Raw genomic sequence first — 11441 nt, forward strand, 5'->3', positions numbered from 1 at the left:
ATAGGTTATTAAACTGACACATATTTGATTTTATGTGGATTCATTGAGTATGTATTTAAAACTATGTTGACTGACTGGTAGGAATTAATATATGAAGGCCTGTTATATGTTTTGGCTTAATGTATGGTGTGTAATAACATATCAGGAGACACCAATGGTGATCCTGCGACTATGTGGGCAGTAAAATATCTGGCTCAATATTAAGGCTAATCTTTGGGAAAGTTGCATCTATAAACTGTATAGGATGTTGTGAGAGTAGGTGTCAATGTGTGCAGAACAAAACTACAGTTCATGCAGGACCATTGTAGGTTCTTAGAGATTTCCGGCCAAGTTGCTTGGAGATTCCAGGAGGATTTAGGCCATGGTGCTGTAGAAAGGATAGGCCCTCTACTGGATTTGCAACATAAACGTTTCCAGACAAGAGTTTTATCGTAAGGGTAGAGGAGGGGGACCACGAATATGTAAAGTGTGCCCTCCGAAGTTCCTGTGTAATAGATGCAAAGTCTTTACGCTTTTTCAGAGTGTCTCTAGATAAATCTCTAAAAAATGATAACTGACTATATCAGGAGAGTTGGAAGTTCTTATCGGAGGGGAGATCAAATAATTTACTTCTAATCCAAGCCGGGAAAAATGAGACAATGATGTCCCTTGGCACGCCTTGTGGGAGAAACGCAGGTCTTTTGATTCGGAAAGCTTTTTCAATAATGTTCGGTTCACTGGCCTCAGGAATGAATTTGTGAATCATTTTAAGAATATAATCCTTCAAATGTGGGGGTTTAATAGATTCAGGAACTCCTCTTATTTTTACGTTATTTCTCCGTCTGTGGTCCTCAAGACTAGCCATATTGCTTTTTAGAGTATCAATGTCTTTTTGTAGATCATTCACTATAGTTCCAGATATAGGGGGGGTCAGCGAACTAACCGAGTAGGGAAGATCTAAGCTCCTGGGTGAGAAGTCCTCTTCGCTGTTATCGGATGAGTATACAGAGGGAGAATATGAGTCGCATATAGACGAGGAGCGATCACTTTTGGATGACCTTGAAGAAGATGCCGATGAGGATGAGTCAATGCTCTCTGCAACAGAAGTCAGTGCGTCTCTTATGTAGGACTCAGACGCTGTCTCCATGCCATCTGACTCTGTATTAGGCGGTTTGTAAGAGAGTCTGTAAACAATCATTGACATGGTTTCCTCCATTTTTTCATTAAGGATGTCACAGAAGCTTGTTAGTAAATCGTCTATATTTATTTTAGTGGGAGGACCTTCTGTTACTGATGTTTCCACTGATCCGAGTAATGGACATGAGGTGATTGATGTGGAGCACTTCTCCTCCAGATCGGTTGAACTGCTGTGGACCTTTAGTTGTGTTTTTTGTGAAGACCCTAAAGTTTTGAACGGTAGTGTATACTGTATGAGTAATGTGTTACACACTATAATAGTGGTGTAGGGAGTAGGGCTGAAAATGGATCATTCTCAAAACCACCCAGAGATCTAATTCATACCGTTTCAGTCACTCCTTCAGCTGTCCAACCGAAATAACATTCAACCTTGGACGTTTCTAGTAAATTCTTTTAAGGCAACGATATAAAAAGAAAAGCCCAGCTCGCTCCTGCACTGGGAAGATGATGCGGGGTTCACATTGTTCTATGATTGGAAACAGAACGGCATCTTCACTTACCAGAGCCCGATCCACACTGCAGGGAACCCCGGAAAAATGGGTATTAGACCTACCGGTAATTCGGTTTCCAAGAGTCCATCCTGGCATCACTCTGGAGGACGTCCTCCTCCTCCTTGCGGGGACAGGAAATACACACGAGAGGTTAAAAGGCCCCACTCCTCCCCTTCTCTTCAGTGTTTTGACAAGTACCACACCATGGATAGATGCAACAAAACAATTTTTTAATTTAACCAAATCATATTACAGCATATGAAACAGTATATGTAGGGAGGGAATGTAACGGTGCTGTCAGGATGGACTCCTGGAAACCAAATTACCGGTAGGTCTAATACCCATTTTCCAGGACGTCCCCCTGACAGCACCCTGGAGAATAGCAAAGAAAACTCCGTTAGGGTGGGACTACTGCTTGGAGAACTTTTCTCCCAAATGACGTCTGCTGGCCTGCTATCACGTCAAGTTTATAATGCTTACAGAATGTATTTACCCTGGCCCAGGTTGCGGCCTTGCATATCTGTTCTAAAGATGCTCTTGCTCGTTCGGCCCATGATGCTGAAATGGCCCTAGTAGAATGTGCTTTTATTCCTACTGGGCAGTCTACCCCTTCTGATGTATAGGCTTTAGCAATTAATGTTGTGATCCATCTAGCTATAGATGTTTTGGAAGCTTTTTGCCTCTATTTTTCCCCCCAAATAGAATATGTTAGGGTCCTTTCTCCAGCTACTAGTGGCTTCTAAATAGTCGATTACTGCGCATCTAACATCCAGGGAATGCAAGGACTGCTCCTTTGCATTTGATGCATTTTCACAAAAAGGAGGGTAAAATTATCACTTGGTTCCGATTTTGTACCGATGCTATCTTGGGGATAAAAGGCGGGTCTAGTTTTAAAATTATGTGGTCGTCGCGAATTTGAAGATAAAAATAAGGGTCCCTAATTGATAGGGCCTGGATCTCCCCCACCCTTTTAGCTGTCGTAATGGCCACTAGGAAAGCTGTCTTCCATGTAAGGACTGAAATAGGCATGTTTTCATGAAGGGCATAAGGCTCTTTACAAAGAGCCCTGAGGACCAAGTTTAAGTCCCAAGGAGGGGTTAATTGCCTAATAGTGGGGCGCAATCTCTGGATGGCTTTGACAAATTTAATTACCCATGGGTGAGAGGCCAAAGGGTAATCCAAAAGAGTGCTGAGGGCCGAAATCTGTACCTTAAGGGTACTAGGTCTAAGACCCATGTTGAACCCTGACTGAAGAAAATCCAGGACTCTGGGAACATCCGGGATCTCTGCTACTACGGGCGACCTGCCACACTCCATACAGAATTTTTGCCAGATCTTGTTGTAGATTGCCGAGGTTACAGGTTTCCTGTTAGCTTGAATGGTTGAAATGACTTCCTCTGATAAGCCCCGAGCTTTTAAAATGTCTCTTTCAGGATCCATGCTGACAGGTGTAACTTTTCCGGGCTTTGGTGTAAGACAGAACCTTGATAGACGATGTCCTTCTACAGAGGATGCTCGATTGGATTCGCTGTAGCCATGGATTCCAGCAACGGGAACCAACTTCTTTTCGGAGTACCAGGGAAGAGAATTTGCATATTTCCCAGAGGAGCATTGCGGCTTTAAGTCTCCTCACCTTGACATGCTTATGTCACTTTCCACAAGATGTTATCCATTAAAATCTTCACGTGTTTGTTCTTTAACCTTGAACGGTTTCTTTTCAGAGTCTCCCAAACTGCATAAAGTTCTCTGAAGTTTGATGATTTGTGGCTGATGTCTTTGGGCCACCTGCCCTGAAAGAAATTTCATTGCAGGTGCGCTCCCCATCCCCACTGCCTGGCGTCCATGGTTATTACCACACAAGGCGACGGGATCCATGAGACCCCTGTTTTCAGGTTGCTGGATTGGGTCCACCACCCTAAAGATCTTCTTACTCCTGTTGATAGTCGCATCGGCCTGTCTAGAGATATCTGGCTGCGATCCCATACTGAGAGAACCTGCCTCTGTAATAGTCTTGAATGGGCCTGAGCCCACCAGACACAGGTGATACATGATGTCATGATTCCTAAAATCTTCATGGCTGATGTTATAGTAACTCGATGTTTCAGAAACTTTGCGATCATCTTCCTTACCGACTCGTTTTTCTTTTGGTAGAAAGGATTGTCTGCAGGTGGAATCCAGAAGCACCCCAAGGAATACTTTGAGTTTTAAGTGTGACTTCTTTCGATTCACCACTCAGCCAAGGTGTTCCATCACCGTAACAGTCCGATCTCTGTGTAGGAGTAGGGTCTCTGCTGATCGGGCCACTAGGAGAAAATCGTCCAAATAAGGTATTATTGTAACTCCCTGGCTTCTCAGGTAGGCCACTACCTCTGCGACCACTTTTGTAAATATTCTGGGAACTGAGGCCAAGCCGAACGGGAGGCATTGAAACTAGAGGTGGCAGGTTTGGTCCGGTAGACTTACCGAGAACCTTAGAAGTTCCTGAGAGATTGACTAGATTGGAACCAGATAATAGGCACTCTTCAGGTCGAGAGTGCACATTACCAAATTTTTTGTCTATGAGGTGAATGGTTGATCTTATAGATTCCATCCTAAACCTTTTGTATTTGACCCATACATTTAACGGTTTTAAGTTTATGATTGTGTGCATTTCCCCTAACGGTTTTGGGATTGAGAATAGGGAAGAGTAGTGACCTCTGCCTATCTCTGATGAAGGGACTCGAATTATGAACTTGGAGCTGACAAGCTTCTGAAGGTCTGCGAACATTGAGGAATTGGCTGCAACGGTGGTCGGCGTGATATACCTTTGAGGCGGGGCAGATATGAGTTCTATTCTGAAGCCCTCTAATGTATAATGTTCTTCTGTCAACAAACTGTCATGTCAACTATGGAATTCCTTTATGATTTTTATGATTTAAGTTGTGCTGCTGTGATACCATAATTTCCCACGGGATCAATAAAGTGTATCGTATCGTATCGTATTATATTAAAGACGTATTTGTTTTTTGTGATCTGATTCCAGTTGTTCACAAAAAGACTGAGTCTGCCGCCTATACCTATGGTGTCATTGTCTTCTAGACCTAGAGCTTGATCCAAAAAGGGGATTTTTTCCCCTTCTGCTTTGAGCATAGGAACTCCTATATGTTCCTTTGTTGGATCTCCATTGCTCTCTATAGTCAGGTTGTTTGCTAGGGGGCGGCCTTTTCCAAAAGGGCTGAAGTTTTTTGGGTTTATCTTCGGGAAAACCTTTTTTATTATCAGACGCAAAATTTAATATGTCATCTAACGCCTGTCCAAACACCCTAGACCCTGAAAACAGGATTTTTGGTTGCTTACCATAAAATCTGTTTCTCTGAGCCTTCATTGGGGGACACATGAACCATGGGTGTATGCTGTTGCCACTAGGAGGCTGACACTATGCACAAAAAGTTAGCTCCTCCTCTGCAATGTACACCCCACCGACTGGCATTATGATCTTCAGTTAGTGAGAAAGCAGTAGGATAAAAACCAATAAGATCGAAATAACAATCACAAAAATCACAAACATGAGAACAGTCATAGAACATAGAACCACAGAAACTGAACAACATGGGAGGGTGCTGTGTCCCCCAATGAAGGCTCCGAGAAACAGATTTTACGGTAAGCAACCAAAAATCCTGTTTCTCTATCGCCTCTCATTGGGGGACATAGGAACCATGGGATGTCCCAAAGCAGTCCCTGGGGTGAAAAAAACAGACTTCCATCAGGTCAGGGGACTCAACACTGCTGCCTGCAAGATCCTTCTGCCTAGGCTGACGTCCGCCGAAGCGTAGGTATGGACCTTGTAAAATTTGGCGAACATGTGGATGGAAGACCAGGTTGCCGCTTTGCAAAGCTGTAGAGTGGAAGCCCTGTGGTGTACCGCCCAGGAAGCGCCGACTGCACGGGTGGAGTGAGCCTTAATAGCAGGAAGGGGTACTCTGTTCTTGACCCGGTAAGCCTTCAAAATTGCCGTTCTGATCCAGCGAGCAATAGTCGCCTTGGAAGCCGGAAGGCCTCTACGCGTGCCATCAGGAACGATGAGAAGAGAATCCGCCTTCTGGAAAGCGGCCGTTCTAGCCAGGTAGATCCTCACTGCCCTGACGAGGTCCAGCTTGTTCAACGATCGCTCAAGAGGGTGAGTCGGACCTGGACAAAAAGGAAGGCAGAATGATGTCCCCGTTTAGGTGTAAGGTGGAAACCACCTTAGGAAGGAAGGCGGAGGCCTGAGGACCACCTTGTCCTGGTGGATAACCAAGAAAGGAGGTCGACAAGAAAGGGCCGCCAACTCGGAAACGCGGTGGATCGAAGTGATGGCCACAAGAAAAAGCCACCTTCCAAGATAGAACTGACAGGGAATCCTCCCTGAGAGGCTCAAAGGGGGAACCCCTCAGAATGTCCAGCACAAGATTTAAATCCCATGAATACACAGGGGCCCTGTACGGAGGGACAGCGTGGGCTACTCCTTGAAGGACGGTCTTAACCTGTGGTCGAGAAGATAATGTCTTCTGAAAAGGGATGGAGAACGCAGAAACCTGGTCCTTAAGGGAACTAAGAGCAAGGACTGAATCTAGTCCTGCCTGAATGAAAGCCAAAATGGAAGGCAGGGAAAAGGACATAGGTGAAACGCAGTTGGACTCACACCAATGGAAGTAAGCCTTCCAGGTACGATAGTAGATCCTGGAAGAAGTCTTCCTAGCCTGGATCATAGTGTGAATTACCCAGACCGAAAGGCCGGACGCTCTTAGAACTGCAGTCTCAACAGCCACGCCGTTAAACTGAGCTACCGAGAATTTGGGTGGCAGATCGGACCCTGAGACAGATTGGGTCTGCCTGGAAGGCGCCAGGGGGCGTCCGCGAGAAGATTGACGCTCTCCGAAAATCAAGATGTCCTGGGCCAATCAGGGGCGATTAGAATGACTGGCACCACTTCCGCCTAGATCTTTTTCAAGAGCTTGGGAAACAAGGACAGGGGTGGAAAAGGATAGGGGAGCACCAACTGCGACCAAGGAATGGCCAGAGCGTCAACACCACTGCGAGAGGATCGCGGGACCTTGGGACGACCCGAGAAACCTTCCTGTTCATTTGGGACGCCGTGAGGTCCACTTCTGGAGTCCCCATCGAAGAAAAATCTGAAGGAATACCTCCTGAAGCAAGGACCATTCCCCCTGCCACGAGGCCCTCGCAGCTGAGGAAGCAGCCGGCCCAATTGTCCACGCCGGGGACCTGCACCACGGATCTCACCAGAACCGTTGCCTCTGCCCAAAGGAGGATCCTGGAAACCTCGGTCGAGGCCAGAGAACTTAGAGTCCCCCCTTGGTGGTTGACATATGCCACTGCTGTGGCATTGTCCGTCTGAATTCGAGTTGGCAGACCCCTGAGAATCCTTAGCCAGTGAAGAAGAGACAGAAAGATGACCCGGAACTCGAGGACATTAATCGGCAGAGAGGACTCCTGCGCCGACCAACGACCCTGAAAAGTCAGGTGACAAAACCCCGCACCTCAGCTGAGCAGGCTCGCATCTGTCGTCACCACCTGCCAGAGAACTGGAAGGAAGGATCTGCCATGGGATATGAGAGGTGACCTCGGCCACCAGTTGAGGAACAGTTTGACCTGGGGAGAAAGCCGGATCGGACGATGCAAGGAAATGACAGACCTGTCCAACTGTGATATAATAGCCTGCTGAAGAGGTCTTAAGTAAAATGTTCGAAAGGAATCGCTTCCAATGTTGCAACCATCCTCCCCAGGACCTTCATAGCCGATCGGAAAGGAAGGAAGCTGAGAACCCTGGAGCAAGCAAACTTCCCAACGAAGGAGGGATATCTTGTCTTCGGGAAGGAAGAATCTGGTCTGACAAGTGTCGAAGAGCATGCACAAATACCCTCGCTGAGAAGGAACAAGACAGGACTTGTTCCTGGTGACGAGCCACCTGAAACGGGCTAGAGTGTCGAGGACGATGGACAGACTTTCGGAAGCCTGTGTCAGAAATTCTTGAGTCTCCATGGAAGCGATTACTGAACGAGGGGATTCCATCCTGAAGTGTCTCAGACGAAGCTTCTTGTTCAGCAATTTGAGATCCAGACTGGGATGAACCTTGTCGTCCTTTTTCGGTACAAAGAGATTCGAACAGAAGCCTGTGAGCCGCTCCTCTTCTGGGACGGGAACGATTACCCCGGAATTAAGGAGGAAAACATTGGCTGCAAAGAAACCCGGGACTAGAGCGGGGTCTCTTGGAGCTCGGGATTCGAAGAAACGATCCCGGGACCGTGGAATGAATCTATTTTGTATCCAGAGGATACAAGTTCCCTGACCCATGCATCCTCTACTGTTGGAGACCCAGATGTCCCTGAAGAAGAGGAGATGGCTGCGCAGCCTGGGAAATGGGCTGGGGTCTAGACGTGAGTCAAACCTAGGTGGATCTTCCGGTCCTAGACCTGGAGGATCTGCCCTGGGAGTAGCAGGAACGCTAGGAAGGAGTGAAATAGGGGCGACTGGCGGATACCAAGGGACCCCCCAATGACCACCCCGGATCTGAGGAGGGTAGGGGGTATGTGGAATACTCACCTAAAACATCCCACGCCGTCCTTACTAACCTCAATCTTGAAGAGATCAGACGTCCGGGGGTCTGATGGACGTCCTCGTCTCCGCAACCGACAAGCTCTGGTGGGCGAGTGGGTGGGGGGCGGAGCTAGGACCGAACTTCTAAGCACGCTTGTGTGCTAGGATCTTGGTCCTGCTGTGGGATCTATGAGGATACGGGGTGGCAGTACACGCCGTACTCATAGTCCATAATGTGGGATTACAGGTGTGACTGTTCACCCTGTATCCCTCCGGAAAATCTGAAAAGGAACGACGCACAGTGAGGTAGATAATGGTCTAATGAAAGACCAGTGTCCACCTCCTACTGACACTAAGCTCAACTGAAGTTCATAATGCCAGTCGGTGGGGTGTACACTGCAGAGGAGGAGCTAATTTTTTTGTGCATATTGTCAGCAATGTACACCCATGGTTCCTGTGTCCCCCAATGAGAGGCGATAGAGAAAAGGGAATGGCACATAATTTATTTTTTGAGGTGTTATCTCCCGACCAGGATTTAAGCCAAATAGCTCTATGGGTTGCATTAGTCAGGGAGCTGTTCCTTGCTGCGAATCTCACTGATTCGGCCGAAGTATCAGCTAGGAAGGCTGTGGCAGATCTTATAATAGGGAGAGATGAAATTTCAGCTCTTGGGGTCTTATTAACTAAATGTTCTTCGAACTGCCGCATCCATAAGAACATGGACCTGGCCACCGAAGTAGCCGCAATATTAGTCCGAATCAGGGCTGCAGACGCTTACCAAGCTCGGCGTACAAGAATATCTGCCTTGCGGTTCATGGCATCTCTGAGGCTTGACGAGTCCTCAAATGTAATTGATGTTTTCTTTGTGACCACTGGTACATCGACTTTAGGGATTTCTTCCCATGTTTTGATGTCATCTTGGTCAAATGGTAGGCGGCCCTTAAAGTCCCCGGGACATCACTAGTCTGCGTTCTGCTTCCTTCCATTCCTGTAATATGAGCCGGATATGTTCGCTTACAGGGAACACTGTCTGCCTCTTGAGATGTAAGACCTCCAAACATTAGGTCCTGTCTGGACTGTGGACCCGGAACCTCCTTCATCTGCATTGTATTTCTCACCACCTGTCACACACGCCGATTCAGAGATGACAGCGGGTGATCAGCGACCAAAAAAAGGTCCTGATCATTCCCAGCGACCAACGATCTCCCAGCAGGGGCCTGATCGTTGGTCGCTGTCGTTAACGATATCGTTGCTATGTCACAAAAAGCAACGATATCGTTAAAGAAATCGTTATGTGTGACGGTACCTTTACTCTTTGCTGAGGCCTTGCCTGGCTTTTTGCCCGTTGGGAGGGGTGTCTGTGGGATATCCTTATCCTAGATGACACAATAGTAGGGATAATCAGGGCTAGGCTTAGTGTCTAAGTGCGTGTCCAGGTGCTTTTTGCGCACTTACCCCTGCGTGTTCATCCATATCCTCCTTGTTTCAGGCATCTACGAATCCTTAGAGAGTATACATATATATAAAATACTAAACATGTAGTGTGCATTTACCAAACTAGCAAACCTATAACATAATGCACAACTCATAGAAATATAGTAAACATAATCATACAAGTAATCACAAGACATAAGTAAAAGGGAAAAGCAAAAAAAGTGGAAAGAAGTACGGGATAGCACAGGGACCACAATAACGTATATTATATAATCAAAATAAAAAGTAAAAATTATCTACATAGATACAAAAAATAATAATAACAACATTGGTATCCACGGAATGTAAAAGTGGGAATTATAGTCTGTAACGGGGGTATTAATTATCAAAAACCACATAGATAATGGTAATGCCACAGGGTATATTTTTCCAAAGATTTAGGTAATACCAGCGTATATGGACAGAAATATAAGTAAAAGACCATAGGTAAAAAACCATATATAAGTCATAAGCTATGTGCACACATTATTATAGCAGCAAAATGCAAATTATTTAACTAGCAGCATAGCATAGATATTGCTAAGTCCATCACTGCCAGATGGACTTAATGTGCAATATCTATGCTATGCTGCTAGTTAAATAATTTGCATTTTGCTGCTATAATAATGTGTGCACATAGCTTATGACTTATATATGGTTTTTTACCTATGGTCTTTTACTTATATTTCTGTCCATATACTCTGGTATTACCTAAATCTTTGGAAAAATATACCCTGTGGCATTACCATTATCTATGTGGTTTTTGATAATTAATACCCCCGTTACAGACTATAATTCCCACTTTTACATTCCGTGGATACCAATGTTGTTATTATTATTTTTTGTATCTATGTAGATAATTTTTATTTTGATTATATAATATACGTTATTGTGGTCCCTGTGCTATCCCGTACTTCTTTCCACTTTTTTTGCTTTTCCCTTTTACTTATGTCTTGTGATTACTTGTATGATTAATAAAGTTATGTTTACTATATTTCTATGAGTTGTGCATTATGTTATAGGTTTGCTATCTAGGAATCCTTGCAAGATGCACTCCTAGCGTAAACCCAGCGACGCAGATTACAAGACACTGAGTCCTGCTTTACCCAAGTGGACGCCTGCCAGATCGAGCACACACTTTATCAAAATTGCCGCTTGTTTCACCAACCCCTTCAGCGTTCCACGCTGTGGAACGCAGGCCGGATCCAGCGTTGACGTCACCGGATGTGACGCTTGGCGCTTGTGCCAGCCGCCGACCCCTTCATGTTCCTGTATGGAACACATGGTTCCGGACGCTTCTTCTCCCAAGATGGCGCCTGAGCCGAGAGGCTCCCACCGGGAGGAGCGGCTCTTACCCAGGAGCCCGTCCATTCACTGGTCTTTGGAGCAGAGGGACTCCCCACCGGGAAGTTTCTGCCCTGGGCCACTTGACAGGGGGAAGGATATTGGACCAGCCGCACGATCCCCCTGAGCACTCCGGTCAGCTGTCGCTCGCTCGTGTGTCCCTCCATGCAGGGACAGGAAAAACACTGAAGAGAAGGGGAGGAGTGGGACCTTTTAACCTCTCGTGTGTATTTCCTGTCCCTGCAAGGAGGAGGAGGACGTCCTCCAGGGTGCTGTCAGGGGGACATCCTGGAAATATGGAATTGCTGATAATAGTATACATACTCTGATACTGCAGTATCATCGAATTGTTACTCCTCACAAGTGCTAAAATAATCCGTC

This window comes from Ranitomeya imitator, chromosome 10 (genome assembly GCF_032444005.1).
Source record: "Ranitomeya imitator isolate aRanImi1 chromosome 10, aRanImi1.pri, whole genome shotgun sequence".
In the NCBI taxonomy this organism is placed as follows: Eukaryota; Metazoa; Chordata; class Amphibia; order Anura; family Dendrobatidae; genus Ranitomeya; species Ranitomeya imitator.